Raw genomic sequence first — 19876 nt, forward strand, 5'->3', positions numbered from 1 at the left:
AACATTGGCATGAAGTCCTATGAACTTGCTTCTTAGAATAGTCTTCATTATGTCCCATAAGTTTTGGTATGTTATATTTTCTTTTTCATTCAATTCTAGAAATTCTGTAATTTCTTTTTTGTCCCATTTTTTTGTTCAGTAGTGGGTTGTTCAGTTTCCAAGAGTCTGTAGGATATATCCTGTTTCTTTTGCTATTGATATCCAGCTTTAATCTGTGGTTATCAGAGAGAATGAAGGGAGTTATTTCTAATTTTCTTGTATCTGAGACTTACTTTGTGTCTGTGCATGTGGTTAATTTTGAAGAAAGTTCCATGAGGTGCCAAGAAAAATATATACTCTTTTGTGTTTGGGTGAAATAGTCTATAAATATCTGTTAGGTCCATTTATTTTATTGTATCAGTTAGCTCTAGCATTTCTGATTAGATTTGTCTGAATGATCTGTCTATAGGCAAGAGTAAGGTATTGAAGTCTCCCACTATCAGTGTGTGAGAATCAATAGGAGATTTAAGTTTTAGTAGTGCTTCTTTTGTGAACTTTGGTGAGTTATGTTTGCAGCATAGATGTTAGAATTTGCAATGCCCTTTTGGTGGATTTTTCTTTGATAAATATGTTTTTCCTTCCCTACATCTTCTGATGAGTTCTGGTTAGAAAACTTTCTTGTCAGAGATTAAATTGGCTATACCAGCTTGTATCTTAGATCCATTTGCTTGGAATATCTTTTTCCGTCCTTTTAGCGAAGGTGGTATGTATCCTTGATGTTAAGATGTGTTTCTTGGATGCAGCAGAATAATGTGTCCTGTTTGTTGCATCCATTCTATTAGTCTATATCTTTTATTGGAGGAATTGAGACAATTGATGTTGAGAGATTTCAATGAGTAGTATTTGATGATTCCTATTATTTTGCTGTTATTGTTGTGGTAGTGGTGATGGTGGTGGTGGTGGTGGTGGTGGTGGTGGTGGTGGTGATGGTGGTGGTGGTGGTGGTGGTGGTGGTGGTGGTGGTGGTGGTGGTGGTGTGGTGGTGTGTGTGTTGTTTCCCCTTTTTTGATTTTCTGGTCTGGGATTATTTATTCCTCGTGTTTTTATGGGTGTGAGTAATCTCTTCTGGTTGGAGTTCTCATTCTAGTTCCTTCTGTAGGGATGAATTTGTGCATAGATGTTACTTAAACTTGGTTTAATCATGGAATATCTTATTTTCTCCATTTATGGTGATTGAAAGTTTGGCTCGTTATAGTAGTCTAGACTGGCATCTGTGGCATCTTAGAGTTTGTAGAACATATATCCAGGCTCTTCTGGCTTTTAGAGTTTCTATTGAGAATTCAGGTGTTATTCTGTAAGTCTACCTTTATATGTTACTTGGCCTTTTTACCTTTCAGCTATAATATTCTTTATTTGTTCTGTATGTTTAGTATTTTGATTTTTATGTACTGAGAGGAATTTCTTCTCTGATCTAATCTATTTGGTGTTCCATAAGCTTTTTGTACCTGGATAGGCATCTCCTTCTTTAGGTTATGGAGATTTTCTTCTATGATTGTGCTGAAAATATAACATGTGCCTTTTACCTGCATTAATTCTCCCCCCCCATTCCTAGTATTCATAGATTTGCTCTTTTCATAGTGTCCCAGATTTCCTGGATGCTTTGTGCCAGTATTTTTTTTTTTTTAGATTTAATATTTTCTTTGACCAAAGTATTCATTTTTTTTCTATTGTGCTTTCAATGTGTAGGATTCTTTCTTCTATCTCATGATTCTATTGGTGAGACTTGCCTCTGAGATTTCTGTTCAAGTTCCTAATTTTTTCATTTCCAGATTGCCCTCAGCTTTGATTTTCTTTATTGATTCTATTTCCAATTTTAGGTCTTGAAAAGTTTTATTCATTTCCACTATTTGTTTTTTGTTTTCATGGAGTTCATTAAGGGATTTATTCATTTATTCTTTTTTTCCATGTTCTATTTTATTTTTTTCTTTATTAAGAAATTGTTTATTCATTTTACATACCAACCACAGATCCCCCCTCCCTTCCCTCCTCCCGTTCCCCCTTTTCCAGCCTTCCTCTTCCATCCCCTCCACCCAAATCCCTCCTCAGACAAAGTAAGGCCTCCCATGGGGAGTCAGCAGAGTCTGGTACATTCAGTTAAGGCAGGTTCAAGCCCCTCCCGCTACATCAAGGTGTCTCACCATAGGTAGTGGGCTCTAAAAAGCCAGCTCATTCACCAGGGATAGATCCTGATCCTACCACCAGGGGATCCTTAAGCAGGCTAAGCTGTCTAGCTTCTGCAGAGGACCTAGTCCAATCCCATGGTATTCATTTATTCTTTAGAGACCTCTACCATATTCATAAAGGATATTTTAAGGTATTTGTCTTGAGCTTCAGCTATATTGCAATATTCAGGACCTACTGAGTTATGATTGTTGGGAGACATATTGTCCTAGCTATTATTCGCTGTGTTTTTACACTCATGTCTAGGCATCTGTGTTTGGAATAATTGCTAATATTTGTTTGGTCTTGCCTCTGTTAAGTGGGTGTTTTTTTCTTTGGTTTCTTTTGTCCTTTCTGGTTCTTATGAGGGTGTGGTGGCTGTGTGTTGCCTAGTAGGGAATTCTTCTGGGATCCTGCCAACTGTGACCACTGGCTATTCCAGGTAAAATGTGTTCCTAGGTATTGGAAACGGACACTTAGGAAGAGGGATGGGTAGGAGAGTGTGGTGAGAGGGTCCATGGGAGGGAGGTAAGCAAGGTGTTTCACCAGGATCTGCTTAGTTCCTTGAGTATAGGAGCAGGGCATGTAGAGAGGCCAATGTCAGGCAGTCTGCTCCAGTCGTGGGGATTAGACTGGGTTGGCTATGGAGGAGAAGAAGCAGAGCGAAGCTCTGAAACTTGCCCATCTGCTTTGCTGGTTTACTTGCTTCTCAGGTGAACGTGGCTGATGGTTTTCCGGAAACTGACTGCTGGGGTTGGGGACTAGGATAACAGGATGAGTTCGGACAGAGGAAGGCTGAAGGAGACGGGTCTGTGCCTGAAAGGGGGTTAGATCATGGGGAGGCCACAGTAGGTGGTCTGCTACAAAGATGGGGCATGAGACGGGAGGGGGGGCGCGGGGGAATTGGATTTGGAGGAGAGAAGAAAGAGGTGAGTATCTGCAGCTAGCCTACCTTCTTGGCTGTGGTTCCCAGAATGACTTGTGGGTTCTCTGGGAATGCCTGCTGGATTCTGGAGCTGGGATAATGAGATGAGTTGGAGGAAGGAAGGTGAAAGGGGAAGATCTGTGTGACCAGTTGGGGATGGGGCAAGAGAGGAAGGAGGCTGAGGTAGGTGGTCTGTTGACTTGGAGGAACAGAGGGAAAGCTGAAGGTCTGCAGTTAGCCTGCATGCTTCCCTGGCTGGGCTGCAGATCTGAACCAAGTTCATCTCCTTTCTTTATTTTCAAATAAATTATTATAGAATTATTGATAGCACTATCATGTCCTTAAATGTTTCATGTTTGTTGTTTTTACTCAATATGTGTAAATGCATTGTTCTTGAAATGTATTAATCAAGAGCTTATCTAGATAGCAATTTAAAACACCAACTCTTGTTTTACTAAACTTGATTCTTGTTTTTATTTTCTTTCCTACTTGTCTTAGCTCTGATACAATTTTTTTTTTCCTGATTCGGGGGAATTTTACTTTCTTCCATTATATAATTCCACTATTTTGCAATTTCTCATACAATTTTGTCAAAGTCAAACTATTTATCACTTTTTAAATTATAAGAAATTAGTATGTAGATTACCTTTTCTTTGAAATTTCTTGCAACCTTAGTTTCCAGTGTATAATGGAATATAGTCTTTGAAATTAATATATATTTTCAACTGTTTGATACAGAATTTTCAAGGTTAATAATGGATTAACCTTGATTGTTCAGATTATATCTTTGTTGACTTTGTATTTAACATAATAAGGATATTTAGTTATCAATTATTGAAATTAATCTCTTTGTTTCTCATTGTAATTATGTCAAGTTTGTAGATTCAGAGTACATCTTTCTATGTAGTGGATATTTTTAAATTATTTTAATTTCCTGACCACTGCTTTTTTGAAAGATTGTCCTCTGTATTTCTAATTATGTTTTTCAATAAAAATAACATACCCTCCTTCATAATAATGGTATACAGTAAAGAATTAGGCCTTGCCCAAAGACAAGCATAATCATTGTCCTTGGTTTCTGGGATGTAATCTCTGAACCCTTGAGATTATTATGAGGATATTTTCACATTTTATGTAAGTTATGTGAACAGCACCTCATTATTTATTCTATGAGATAAACTTTACTGTGTTCATTTAACCATGTCCTAGGAGGAGCAGGGCTGGGGATTTAATTTAAGATATGAGCAATGCCTATGCAATAAAGCTCCTCCAGAACCTCTGGATACTGAGGCTGTGGTGAACTTCCTGTGTGTGTCACATATTAATGCTGTAGGGTCACTTGTATTTGGAACTGTATGTCTTTCCTGCAATAAACCCTGACTATGGGTATAACGATGAGGGTATAAATGTTTTGGGTGAGTATGGCTTCTTCTAGCAACTTGTGAAAACTGTGTGTACTTTGGGAAACTCTTAAAACTTGTTGGTTGATAAGGATGACCCCAGCTAAGACTCTTAGCAACAGTGGAGAGAATACCTGAACTGGCCTTCTCCTGTAGTCAGATTGGTGACTACACTAATTGTCATTTTAGGACCTTTGTCCAGTAACTGATGGCAGCAGACGCAGAGATCCACAGCCAAACACCAGACTGAAACCTTTCTGAGCAGTGGATGGGGAGGGGGGTGATAGGAAGAAGGTTGGGGAGGGAATAGGGGGAGAAGAGCGAGAAAAAAAAAACTGGTTGGTATGTAAAATAAATTAAAAAAACAGTAAAAAGCTTGTTGTCTTTTAGAAGGCAAAGATTTGGCAGTCTAGAGGACTACATCTTCATATAGTTTGGCTAATTAAAAGTTTCTCATCTGCCTTGTTATACTTTTTGGTTTTACACTTTTTGTTTTATTATAAATTTGATTCTTTTTAATTGTGACTTTTTACTTTTACTGGTTTGCAGTCTATACACTTGTTTTAAATTGCCATCTTTTCACCTCTATTCCTTTCATACGTATTTATTGAACTTATAAAATTTCCCAATCATCTTTTAAAAAACAATAGGACTTCTACTGCAGCAGGGATTTCTACTTTTTCACATCTGGTGTGGCTAACTATTTTTTCTTAATTTGTTCAATTATAGTTTCATCAATTATTTTTTTCAAAGAACTATTTTTGGTTGATTTGATCTGTTTTAAATTGTTTTCTGGTGTTATCAGTATCATTCCCTCCATTTCTATTCCTTTAAGTTGATTTTCTGTTTTCTAGCTATTTTCTTTTCTTTTTTTTAAGCTATTTTCTTAAGATGGTAGCTTAGATCATCATTACGTGTTTTTTTTTTAATTTAATAACAACATATAATGTTATAAGATACCTCTAAAGGAGTATTTTATCATGGTCCATAAAATTCCATGTGTTGCATTTTAGTTAAACATTATGAATGCTATTAATTCTTCTTTGACTCACAAATTCTTTAAAAGAAAGTCATTTGTAAATTGCTGTTACTTATTTCTAATTTAATTATGGTGTGATTTAAGATCATATTTTTGTAATTTAATTTTTAGTATAATATTTTAATTAACTTGAAAATTTTATACATGCATACAAAATATTTTAGCAATATTCTCCCTTTCCTCACCCTAAATCCTACCAAAGTCACCCCCATATTCTCTCAACTTCATGTTCTTTCTGTCTTTGGCTTTGGGTTTTTATAACCCACTGAGTCCAAATTGTGCTGGCATATGTCTATGGGAGTGAGACCAAAGTTAACATGGACCACATCACTAAAGAAAACTGACTCTCTTGTCCACAGCAGTTATCTACTGTCAGTGTCCCCTTAGCTGGGGATGGAGGCTTGCAAATCCCCTTCCTGCTCCATACTGAGATGCTGTGTGACTTGACCTGGTATAAGTCTTGTGTTGGCAACCACAGTTGCTGTGAGTTCCTGAGTGTTACGTCCAGAAGTCACTATTTCCCAGTAGTGGCTCTAACGTATTTCCCAACATCTGGCTCTAACATTCTTTCACTTTCTTCTTCCACAATAGATTTCTGTATGTCCTTTTCCAGAGTCTTATGTGAAGAAGTGTGGTATAGATTTACTGGCAACTAAGCACTCCCATTTGGCCAGTTCTAAGGCTACTGAGGTGGGTGGAAGGACAACTCTTAATGGAGGAGCATTGAACACAGGTGATTTGAAAGAAGAGAAGGAAACAGGGAGGGACACGGGAGAGTAGGGAAGAAGAGAGAGCAGGGAAAGGACAAACTAACACTAAAGGTGCTTGAATAGGACTAAAAGAAACCTATTATGTTAACTTGTTAAATATATAAGCACATACATAGAGTTTAATGGATATTATTCTACATGGGTGATTATGCTCCTTCAAGAAGCCATAGTTGCCCAAAACAAAGACAAACAAGCAACCCCTAGTACCAGGTGTAGGATACCTGTCCTCGTGTTGATGGTCAGAGATGTTCGGGAGACTCCCCCAAACAATACAGACTAATTTTATTGTTGTTGGATGTTCCCCAAAATTTGATGTTAAGACCCTATTGCTGAAGACCTCCCACGCTTTAGTCACAGGATATGGGGAATTCAAACTACTACCGATCAAGAGTTTTTCTTCTTGGTGGTTATCTATCATAGTATCAGAAAGTATTATACAGCCAGTGGGGAGAGAGCCATCACCCACCCACACACAGTCTTACCCAGCTGTAAACCCCGTGTGGTACAGGAAAAACCAGCCTCATAAGATATGCCCATTGGAGCCATAGTGGCAGGGATGCTTTGGGGAACTCAACCACTTTCTGATTAGATTCCAGGCCCACTCTACAGGAGGAAACGCATGCCTGTACTGTAAATCTGACCAAGAACTCATGGCTGGGGAGCTCATAGTCCCCAAGGATGACCCCAATACTAGTATTTTGCTAAATGTGCACTGTATCATACATCTTCCAAGTATATATCTTTCTACACATAGGTAAGTGAAGCTCTCGATATTTCTCATAGATGTTCCTTTGTGCAGTGTTTGGAAGTTAATTCAGAAACTTAAAAGTGGTAGAAGACTTTGTTCTTCTAGATCAATTAAGAATAAAAATTTATTGCACCTCTAACAACACTTGCTTTCCATTTTATTGAGCTCTGAATTTCTTATCTATGGTATTTTTCACCTCCATGTGTAACTCCTTTTAACATTTCGGTCATGGCATGTCTGTGACAACAAATTGCCTCAGTGTCTACATGTCTGAGTAAGTATTTGTTCTCTGACTTTGAAGGATAAATTTCAGTCGCACTAGAACACTAGCTTTATGGTTTTAAGGTTTTCATTTCACTCTTCCATTCTCGTTTGCATGGTTCCTGATATAAAGTCTTTTCTTCTGTTCCTTCCTCTTCCTCTTCCCTTTCCTCCTTTCTCCTTCTCCTTCAATATACTACACTGTTTTATTTTGTTTGGATTTTTTCAGTTTATTTTTCTTTTTACATTTATATGAGTTTCCAAGGACCACTATAACAAATCCCCATAAACTGGGTGAGCTAAAGCAACGGAAACGTATTTCCTCACAGTTATCGCAACCAGGAGTCCCAAACCAAGGAGTCAGCAAGACTGCATTCTGTGCAAAGGCCTTAGGGAGGCGTTTTCCCTTTGTCTGCCAGCTTATGGGGGCTGCTGGCAATCTGTCCTCCCTTGGCTTGTGTGCACATTGCTCTAATTTCTGCTTCTCTGCTCATTTTCCCTTTCCCCTCTGTTTCTGTTCTCAAATCAGCTCTTTTCTTATCAGGAAAAGATTTAGGGGCCACCCTAAGTCCAAGATGATCTCAGCCTGTGATCCTTAATTTAATTACTCATGCAAAGACAAGTTCCAGGAGTTCAGATTTGGATATATCTTTTGAGTGGCCACTATTCAATGCAGAAGAGCATTCCAGTTTGGGACATTTCTTTTGGTATTTCTCTATGATGACAGATACTATTTTCTGACCATGTTCAGTCCACTGCTGAAGCATCAAAAGCATCCCCCCCCCTTTTTAGTTTGCTTTCCAGTGCTTTGTTTTAATTTTAAATTAAGTTTTTATCTCTCTGATTACATTACCATTTGTTCTTGTGTATTGTCTATTTGTACAATTTTCTCTTAACATATTAACTTATTACCCAGCATATTAATCACTTTAAACTGAGAACTTAAAATCTGTGTCATCTGAGGCCAGTTCCAATGTTTGCCTTGTACACTCATGTGGTGTTTTTTATTTTCTTGCCTTTCAGTACACCTTATGGATTTATCTTTTTGAAAGTCAGGCATGATGTCCCAGGCGATTAGAACTGAGGTATGTGTGCCTTTAGTGTGAGTTTTTATTTTAATCTGGCTACAAAATAGACTGTCCTTCCTGTTTGCTCTAGCTGTAGGGACCAAACATGGCAAGTTCTCTCATATTTTAATTCTTGACAATCTTGTCTTTGGGTTTCCTTGTCCTGGAGTCTACATTCCACAGTTCTTTCACCTAAAAATCTGTTTCATTTGAGTCCTGCTGCAGTGGGGTACAGTGGAGGTGAGGAAGGAAATCTATAATTTTATGATTTATCCTATGGCTTAGGGTCTGTTCTGTGATCTCACGCTCCTCCCCTGGCTCTCTTCATGTGAGACAAGAAAAAGAGGGGAGTTAGAGTTGAAGAAATGCCTTCCCTCTAGGTGGTGTATACACTGGTAAAATTAATCCCTGGCAAGTAAGACTTGATTAAAAAGAAGGGTCTTAGCATATTTCATAATGATGACTCTGTGATCAAGGCTGGGTCTCCAAAGAGGTATTTGCATCTCATCATTGTGAGAAACTGCAGGATAAAATTCACACCCAGGACCCCTTCCCCACAAGACTGGCTCTCAAGAATTTCTCACTCTCAAACTGTCTTCACTATATCACCACAGCAGTCATTTAACTATACCTGCTATGGCTTTTATTTCCAGAGGAATTGATCCCAGGTTGGACTCCATAGATTTTACTCTTCAGTTTGGAGTTAGTAATCTTCCTGAACAACAGTTATCTGAAGCCAGGGAGCTTTGATGCTTCTCACTGCTCAGCGTTCTTGCTGTGAGGACATTGGTGGAATACTGCTTTACTTAGACCTTTTATGTTGCCCTTCGCTGTACACGATTCTAAGTACCCTAGTGTTCGTGTTACTTTCCTTGTTTTTCAGAATTCTTCTCAGATGGAGCATTTTTTGATATTCTTCAGCATTAGTTGCCTCATACTTCAATCATACTGGCATGATTGAAACAGGAAGTCCAACATTGTTCATTTAAGATGATGGTCAGTCATTGCACGGTTTCACTATGAGACCCTGTGCTTACTGGGAGAGAATGTATTCCTACTGTTAGAGTTTTCTAATTGCCATTAAAAGTTGGTCAGGTCGTTGGTTGGCAACGCCTTAGGAGTTTTTCATTAAACTGTTATTTTTCTCCATGTTTCAACTAGTGAGAGAAATCCCAGGGTGGATGCAGAGCTTCAGTATTGCCGTCTTATTTGTTGTTCTCTACCTCTTCATTTTTTAGCTCTGTCTTTTTCTGCAATCTTTTTGTTTAGCAATCCATTTGGTTTGTTAATTATGGTTTTTAAAATATTTTCTGTTTTTTTTGCATTATCTGTCAGATTTCATACACTTCCAGAGGTCTTCTGCTGCCTTCTTGTGTAGAGAACTAGTAAATGGTGTTCTTAGTCATCCTAATTCATTTCAACCTTTAGAAAGCCTTGCCTGTTTAGATAGTAGAAGGAATCTCTCACACTTTTGTTTGTCTCAGAAAAGTTATTTGGGGCGCAGGAGGGATGGCTCAGCAGTTAAAAGCACTTGCAACTCTTTCAGAGAACATGGGTTCAGTACCCAGCACATACAAGGATTTTCACAACCATTTGTAACTCCAGTTCCAGAGGAATCCACCACCCTCTTCTGGCCTCAGAGGATACTACATGCATATGGTCCACATACATACAAGCTGGTAAACACTTGTATGCATGAAATAAAAGCCTTGATTATCTGTGTGCTATTCAGTGCTTAGCTTATGATGTAGACTGGAGGATTTCTAATTCTCTTAGTTGGCTGTGCTCACAGGAAATTTACCTCACTCTTGGGACTGGGTTTGCTTTTGTCAGAATTGCTGCTCACTCGTACACAGTATCTGAAACTTGCTTGGCAACCTTGAAGTCTTAGGTGTAATAACTTCCTGAGATTCTCGCTATAGTAACTGGTCCCAGTACTGTATTGATGTAAAATCTTGCATTGTGGAGTTTTTATGCCCCCCCCCCTTTTTTTTTTACTAGCTTTTACCTCTCCACTGGATCCCAGGATGGAAGACTTTCCTAGCTTTTTTTGTTTTTTTCTCCACAAGAAGAAAGTTTTGCATCTTCCTTATGGTGAATGGATGGAACACTTGATTTTATTTCGGGCCAAGGATATAGAAGCTTCCTGCCCACAACCCCAGCATTCCAAGGCTTTTACTCTGTAAGAGGGAGGGGTCCTCAGAAGTCTTATAGCCTTATGCTAATGTGCTTCCTCTCTGGGCTGCTTTGTTTTCAGTTTTCTCCACAAGTATCCAGTCCGCTAGTTGAATCTCACAGAACATTTGCAAATGAAGTTCTTTAGCTCCAGTAATATTGTATACTTATTTTAAAGAGACAGGTTAGTTGAAGTTAATTTTTAGATTGGTAGGTAACTTCTCTCTTTGAAACTCTGAAAGCAGGGTACCACCATTTTTTGGCTTCTACTGTGCTGTGAATGAGAAAGCTAGCCTCCTTGGCAATGAGTACATTCTCTCTCTGTTGTTTAAAGGGTGCTGTCTCTGTTCTTTGGTGGTGTATTTATTTCCTGTTTTACTGGCACGTGTTTGCCATGGACTTCATTCCTCTGTTTTTTCCTTGCATCATGCTCCCTGTATCTTGCCTTTGGAATTCCTAACAGACACAGTTGGGTCTTCTCATGGATCCTTTTCATCGCTAAATCTTAAAGTCCTACTTAAAAGTTTTATTAGCTTCACTAGATTTTTTTCATAAATGCTCCAACTTTTTCCATTCATGAGTTTGTGTTCAACCATGACTTACCTTTCAAACATGATACCATGAGCCTATTCTTTGAGCATCCTATTTTTTTTATTTCTTAAAATTTCTAAGGACTGAATAATGCACACAAGTTATGAAAGAGGATACAAAGCTAATTGTCCTTCTAGTATTAATTCTGTCATAGAGCTTTCATTTTTTTGTGATGGATGAGTACATAAAAATATATTTGATAGTGAAAGTATAAAATCCAGTGTGGAGTTCAACAGCTTCAGAATGGCTATTCAATGAGATGTATAGACCATGAGTCTGGTTAATTTTGGTGTATGATATTTATTTTATTTGTGATTTTTTTATATAATAATTTTTAGAAATTCTTTAAAGATGGGTTTCAAACTTCTAATGTTTAATGTGAATTTTTAATTGTCTTTTTGATCATCTAAAATATGTACACATAGTATGTTCACATGATATAATGTTCATTTTCAGCCTCTGTATAACACACGTGTTATGTGTCCATTGTCTTGGACTCCATGGCAGCATATCATAGAATTAGCAGTTTGAACAGCGGGCATTTATCTTCTCATGGTTCTAGACAATAGACATCTGAGGTCACAGCACTAGATGGCCCAGGGCTGGTACAGGCTCTTAATTTGACTTCCAGGTTCTTGCTTTCCCACTGTTTCTCTAGATTTTACATAGAGATAGAGGCATGTCCATACAATCAGAATTATCATTTCTTGTGTTGATAAGACTAGTACTCACATACATTACCTATTAAAGCCCCAACTCCAGAAAACCAGTCCCTGGGGGGTCAGATTGGGGCTTCAACATACAGGTTTTAGGGGATATGATTAGGTCCTCAGCAAGTGTCATTAACTTATAGTTTTTTTTGTTTTTTGTTTTTTGTTTTTTTTTTTCCTTTCTCATTACAGGGCTTGCCTTGAGAGAGCTCATTCCAGAGATGTGTGTAGGAATTAGTTAGGAGCACTCTTAATCAGGATTCCTCTACTCTTCTCCAGGCAAAATTAGTTCTCTGCATGCCTGTTGTTCAGAGTTAACCATAGTCCTGAGATAAGCAACAGAGACAAAGACACCAGACTCTGGTTGCCTTCTGGTCCAAACAGGCTTCCTCCTGTGATGCTGCTTGCTTCCCTGTGTTTCAGCTACTTGTTGACACTTAATGTCCCCAGATGTGAAGACCACCCCCCTCCATTTTCTCATCTAGGAAAAACAAAACATGTACCGAATTGTTTACACCATATTCTCAGTTAGATTTGTATGTTAGATTTGTATGTGCACATTTTTTTTTTTTTTTTTTTTTACAAGTGTTCCGGATGTTCTAGATTCTCTACTAGTGTGTTGATTTCTGGTCATTCTTCTTATAAATTAAACAGGAGACTTCATAACCAAAAAGTTGTTCCTTTAAAACCTGTGTGTCACAGAGGTGCTATTGGAGACCAGATAACCAACTATCAGGTACTTCTGATAAAATAGAGGAACTGAAGTTTTTGGATAAAGGGTGCTTTTATCATGATTTCCTGAATGCAGCCTGAGAATTACATGAGCTTAACGTTTTGTTTTGTTTTTTTTTTTTTTTAAATCTAAACAATGTTTTCTCTCTCTGGAATATAAGCGTATCATGTTTAGTCTGAAGTGACCTTAGAACTTTGTTTGTGTTTGTGATTTGGCATGCTCATCAAAAAGGTAGAGAATCCAGCCGGGCAGTGGCGGCGGCGCACGCCTTTAATCCCAGCACTCGGGAGGCAGAGGCAGGCGGATCTCTGTGAGTTCAAGGCCAGCCTGGACTACCAAGTGGACTACCAAGTGAGTTCCAGGAAAGGCACAAAGCTACACAGAGAAACCCTGTCTCGAAAAACCAAAAAAAAAAAAAAAAAAAAAAGGTAGAGAATCCAAAGTTATATGGGAAACAGAGACTGGGCAGAATGCGTAATTTACAGCTTACTCTCAGCACATTTTCTGTTTAATGAACTGAAATTAACCAGGACTTTTTGGTGTTTCTGTTTCATTTTATGTACTTATATAGTTATAAATGCAACTTTTTACTTCTATATTTTTATGCTTACATGAATTTTAATAACAGGAGTCAATGATACTTGACATGAAATAATGGCATACGAGAGGATACAAAGTTTCAAGCTCTAGTATATAAAACTCAATTATATTTTTATCCAGTATTCCTAAATTTTACTGTAAAATATGTGTGTTATAAAAGAGTAGATACACATGTTCATTTTAATTGAATGAAATAAATTTAAAGATCCCAACAAATTTGTTTGCTCTCTGCCTGTGTGTACACACACTTATTTATCAATGTGGCACCATTTGAAAGTCAGTGGCAGAGGTTCTGATGGTCCACTTCTAAGTATCATGAACATTTTCTAAAGCAAGAGCATTCTTTTTAGAAAGTAAACAATTCCCTATTTAAAAAAATACCCAGTCCATACGAAAATTTCTTCATTGTCCTTAACTGACCTTTATTGTTTTTTAATTTTTTATTCATTTTACATACCAACCACAGATCCCCCTATTATTTTCTATTAAGAACCTCATTAATGAACACTCATCGTACTTAGCGATTATGACTTTTTAATCAATTTTCTTTTCCTGTGCTGCTGTTTTTGATAATTGCTCAGCTGAGGTCCTGAGGCAGCAGGTCAGCCTTTACATCTTGTCTAACTTTTTTTCTGTCAGTATTTTCTAACTGGTTTCTTTATTTCCTATAATGGAGTTGGAGGGTTTTGATTAGATTTTGGTTAAGCATTTTTGGTAATGATACTTTATGAACATTTTTTATCTCATATGTGTAATATCACTTGGAAAAACACTAAATTGTCTCACATTAAGGATGCTAAGTGGTCATGGAGTTTAGAAGGAACATTGTTCATCATTTGTTAAGTGTTTCCAGGTGGTTTTACTTAGAATTCAAGTTTGTCTTTCCCAGTGATGCTTTTCTTGGTGATTATAGCATGCTTTCATGACTCTTGCCTACATAATGAACCAACTTCTAATCTTGAATAGGATCAGAGTCAAGTTCTATGTCCCTTAATGGATAAAACTAGACCATTTTCTGATCAATAGCAAGTACATTTGATGCCTCTTTCTATTCCTAGGCTGGTATCTTATATACTAAAGAGATGCAAAATACAACTTGTCCACTTAAGAACCTTGATTTTTATATTCTTATGCTTTTCAATTTCTTTTACACACACACACACACACACAGACACACACACACACACACACACACACACACACACACACACACAGAATTTGTTTGTGAGTTAGTGCTAGGAGGTCAACGTAAATTTATTTGGCCCCATTGTTAGGGCTGCCGATATGAACCCTAGGAAACACATCAGAAGAGAAGAGGAAGAAAGGAAAGAGGAATAAGAAGAAACAAGTCAGTCTTATTAAGAAGGGACTGGATTGGAAAGAGAAATTCTTAACAACAGTACTTGTATACCTCTTGTTACTTTCTGCTTGACAAGAACAATGCTCTAGCGGTGAGTTAAGTTTTCAGATTCAGAAAGCCCATTTATGAAATGATTATGATACAAACATCTGATTGGGCAAGGAGCATAAGCAGGAAGAGTTTCTAAGTGCCTCTCAGGCTTCCGTCTTGCAAGCTCGAGTTGAGTCATCTTGAAATGATTAGTTCTTTTAATAAAAGTCATGACTATAAAAATGGTATTTCTTTTATTTTTGTAAATTGAATCTAAATTATTTACACAAATAAGTTTTGATTTCTCTACCGTTTTGAACCTCTTCAACGTTGAAACATTTTCATTGTTTTGAAGATGAACTTTATTTTTGAAAAGCAATTGGAATTTGTGAACTAAGCTTGGTGACTAAGAACTGTGAAATAAACAAAATAATAACCAATTTGGTAACAACAGAATATTTTTGCTGAAAGTACACAAAATACCACAGTGGATAAAGGACCAATTATTGTGTCATAGTTCACAACTATTTACAAATATCAAATGCTCGTGATTTATATAGTTTATTGGTTTACTATTTATTTAATAATCATATAAGGCAAACATTGTATCTTTATTTTGACTGTTGGAAAAGTTGAAAAAAGCTTTACTATATCTTGACATTGGAAATTAAAGAGGTCTTCCCCAATTTTCTCTGCTGTCTGTTCTCATTCATATCAACTTTGTCTCTTTAATTCTGTCATCCTTGCTCAAAAACATCCTATTCGTGGACATGACCTGTGGTTTATCCATTGCAACCCAAGTTGTATCCATCAGTCCTTTGTATAATGTATCCACAGGATTTAATATTTCACATTGTCTTTCTTCTGCCAATCAGGACAGCAATCTTATTTTCCCCTACTTTGTATGGTAGTCACTAATTCATTAATCATACATTTATTAAATATCTGTTACAAAAATATGAAAATACAAAGATGACAGTGAGATCTTCCTTAACATAAAGGAGTACAGGCTAATTATCAAGGAATAATAATTTAATACAATATGATAAAGTACAAATATGTTCTAGTCCTCAGACAACTCCATGGCTGACAAATACTCAATCCACTGTTATTTATCAATGCTGTTTTCTCTTTCCATTCTCAAATAAAATAAAATTGACATTGCATAAATTCATCAACCACTCTGCACCTTCTTATCCATCATTAAAGGAGGGTCTCTTACTTAAACTCAGCGATTGAGCTAGTCAAGCAAGCCAGCTTGCTCCCAGGATTTCTGTCTTCACCTCCACAGCACTGGTGTTACAGGGGGCTGCTATGCACACCTGACATTTCCATAGGTCCTGAAGATTCAAACTCTGGTCCTCATTTTCATGTGGCAAGTGCTTTACCCATTTTCAATTCTTTATTTCTTTAGTTTGTTTAAAAATTAGGCATCTTGGACTACTTGACTACCTCAGCTGATAACCACCCAACTTTTAAAAAATTCTAAACAGCACTTTCTCTCTCTGAAATATAAGCCTATCATGGGAAGAGAATGAAGTCATTTTCATTTGTATCTGGTAACTCTGTGAGAACTAAAGATGTTGCTTTCCACATGAGAATCCACTTACTGTAGCAAGTGTCAAAATATTCAAAACTTAATAGGAATTTGTTTGATCTGAAAGTGCAATGAAACTATCCCTGAGCTGTTCCTTTATTTGGGATGTGATTTGAGTTACAAATCCTAAGGGAACTATTTGCTTCTTTGCTTAGTTTTTGTTTGTTTTTTTCTTCTTGTTTTGTTTTCTATTAGATTGTATTTTGATATTTTTAAGTTGTGGTTTGAGTAGATTCCATGAGATTATAAGATACATACACTTTTTTTCCCTTACTCACTGGTAAAATGTCAAGCACACTATTAGAATATTAGAAACATTATTAGTTCTTAAAACATCTTTAGAAATGTGGGTTCAGTTTTGAGCACATGCTCTCAATTTTCTTTGGTATATATTAAAGATACCAATGATGTGTTGATAACTGTTTGTTCCAAATCTACCTGATTCCTGGATGTCTAAAAATTATGGAAGTCAAGAGACCCTGTGTTCCCCTGACACATACCCATCCCCTGGAGCAGCTTCCCATGCCTTTGTCTGTTTGTTTTTATGTCTCTGTGTTATAGAGTTTGTCTTTACTCCAGAACTAAGCCTCCTGAGGACACAGACATCCAAATAGTCCCCTCCCTTTACACATGACAGGGTACTTGTCCTCCCAAAGGCTACGCCCCTCACCTCCTTACCAGGTGACAGCTGGGACATCCTGGACCCAGACAGGTTCCAGTGCCCGCCCAAGTACCTGCCTCTGACTGCATTCTCTTCCCCTTTCTACATTCTCTTCCCCTCACCAGACCTGGTGGCCTCAAGGTCTCTGGAAACTGCCAGTTGCCCTCTGGCCTCGAATTCCTAAGACAGATTGATTAATGGCTTGATTTCCTTAAGGGACCCCCTGGAAGTAGGATCAGGATCCATCCCTAGTGATTGAGCTGGCTTTTTGGAGCCCACTACCTATGGGGAGACACCTTGCACAGTCTCGATGCAGGGGGAAGGGCTTGGACCTGCCTCTACTGAATGGACCAGGCTCTGCTGACTCCCCACGAGAGAGGCCTTACCTTGTCTGAGAAGGGAATGGGGGTGGGTTGGGAGGGAAGGCTGGGGGGTGGGAGGATGGAAGAGAGGGCATCTGTGGTTGGTATGTAAAATAAATAAAAAATTTTAATTATAAGTAAATAAATACATAAATAAACTTGTAGGAAATAGAAAAAAAATTGATTCATCAGAAGCCTGAATGAATGGAAACATTCCTAGGATGGGAGACCTGTAATAGACCTAGGATGGGAGACTATGCTCTGGTACTGGACAGCATGTGGAGTCAGGCTGTTGAAGGGAGCAACTGTTGTGGCTGTCTGAGCATCTGTGCTGTGGTGCCCTCTGGTTGCTTCCTGTCTGCCTAGCAAACTCTGGGACCAGAAGGTGCTCCACCTCCTCTGCCCACTCCACTATGGCAACAGCCGCTGCCCCTGTGGCCTTCGGGAGATGACAGTACAGACCCCACCCAGGTTGGTGGCCATGTGCTCCAGACCTGACCTCCCGCCTTCCTTTATAAATTCTCCGTCCTGGATGCTGATTGCCAGACCGTCCTTCAAGTAGAGGGGCTTGGCTGGACTGTATGGCTGTGGTATAGACCCCCAACTCTGAGGTGAAAACTAAGGAAGAATCTTGAAGTGTGGGCTGCATCAGCAAGCAGTCGGGACGGTTGCTCAAAGCTCTCACAGATGCCGATGACTTTGGCCTACAGTTCTCAGTAGAACTAGACATGAGAGTGACGTCTGTGATGTAGGGAGTCATGTTTCTCATTGATGATATTTTCTTCAAGAAGCTAAGAGGTGCTGGGCCCTCTGCCATGACCGGTTGGAAGCCACCTCAGGATAAGGAGACTATCACCTCAACCAGAGTTTAAGATGCTCACCTGCCCTGGCCTTTTGCTCCGGAGGCAACCCCTTCTTTGGTATACAATGCAGCAGACAGACAGGGGTGACTGAGTGGTTGGGAGCCATTGTGTCCCAGCTATTCCCTCTCCTCTCCCCTCCTTCATCTGTGGTCTTGGAGAGGGTATGCATGAGAGCCCTCCTCGCTGTGTGTTATCATCTCCCAACAGTTCCTATGCATACAAGAATATTAGCTTTTGAACTTTCCTACCCACCTTTTCCTACCTTACTCCAGGGCCTCTGCATAGGAGCAGGCGTTTGAAATCCAGTACTAGAGTTTTCCAGTTGGGCTAGTGGATAGAAGGCCAGCAGCATCAAATAGGGCTGACATGCCACTCTTCCCTGATGTCACATTAACCTATTAGTTTAGCTTCAGCCTGTGGCACTTCAAAGGGTCCCTGCCTCCTCACTAATAGCTGTAGAGGTTGAGACCCAGTGCCAACTTCCTAACTCCCTGGGCCCTGCTGGTGTGTTCTGAAGTGTTCTGGCCCTTATTTAGCTGGTAACCCCTTCTGCCCACTGCTCTAGGAAGGAGGAAATGCCTTTGCATGTTGTATGCATAAACTTTGAACTTTTTAAATGTGGGGAGATAGATGTGGTGGGAGAGGGGAGAAGAAAGAACTGAATGACAACAGCTGGGCTAGAGTTGGCCATCCCTTCATCTATACTGTTTGGATTAAAGAAAAAAAATCCTTGAGTCAAAAAAAGAAAGAAAAATGACTGAAGTAAAGGTCAAATCAGCATTGAACTATCACTCTAGTCTGAATTATGGTCTACACACAAAGGAGAATGAAATGTCCCAGTCCTAGTCTCCTCAGCTGTCAAATACATGCATGTACTAATTTAGCACTGATGTCAAAGATCCCTTAGTCTCCAGACTTTTGCTCCTTTGTAGATGTTGATCATTTTTTCACTTGAAAAAAAAAAAAATGCTTCCTCCATCTTTAAGATCAACATCCAACTGACTTACGATGATGAGCAAGATAACTGCAATATCCATTGAAGAGATGCAACATGGTCATCTACATGTCAACAGTGGTCTCACGGAAATGCAGAAGGATTAGAATTGGGTAGTTACTCTCACAGCAGACTTCAGGTCTTGCTCTTATGGGATAAGAACAGGGGAATAAAATAAATTAAGGGATAGTAGGAAAGGGATTTCAGGCGCCATGTTCTCAACATATTCCAGACTAGTAAATTGATTCAAAGATGTCGGGGTCATTCCCTCAGTGGAATCACTGATCCTGTCCTAAAGATCCAGCCCCGCTACAAGAACCAGGGTCAACTCCCACAGGTACTCAAACCCAAGCAAGAAACTGTCACCAGGTGGCGCCAAACTTCAGCTAAGGTTGAGGTGAATTTCAATCATGTGGTGTGTATCTTGGTTCCCTAGGTCATTTGTGTGGATTTTTTATTTTTATTTTTATTTTGAGTCATCGTTCACATTATGAGCAGATGCTGTAAGTTTTGACAACTCCTCTTTGGTCTATTTGGGTAAAGTTGAGAACCTTCATTGTTGTCCAAACTAAGCCTTCCTACTACTTTTTTTTTTTGTCTTGTTTTCTTCCTTCTGAGCACCCACATTCATCCACTTGGAAAGACCAACTATTTGTTAAGTTTCCATCTCCCCGTGCCTTTGCCAATCCACTTCTTTTGTCTGGGATGCATTTCCGGCCATGGTCTTTGTGTTCTAGATCTAATTAAAAGCTTTTTCTCTGGAAAAGGTCAAACCTGTAGTCATCTACCCC

The 19876-nt window shown here is 38.6% G+C and overlaps 1 pseudogene; it reads left to right on the top strand.

Moving 5' to 3' along the window:
* Positions 1–3074: 3074 nt before the first annotated feature.
* LOC114704258 lies at positions 3075–18100 on the top strand (annotated as a pseudogene).
* Positions 18101–19876: the final 1776 nt, after the last annotated feature.

The sequence above is a fragment of the Peromyscus leucopus genome, chromosome 11 (assembly GCF_004664715.2).
Source record: "Peromyscus leucopus breed LL Stock chromosome 11, UCI_PerLeu_2.1, whole genome shotgun sequence".
Taxonomy (NCBI): domain Eukaryota; kingdom Metazoa; phylum Chordata; class Mammalia; order Rodentia; family Cricetidae; genus Peromyscus; species Peromyscus leucopus.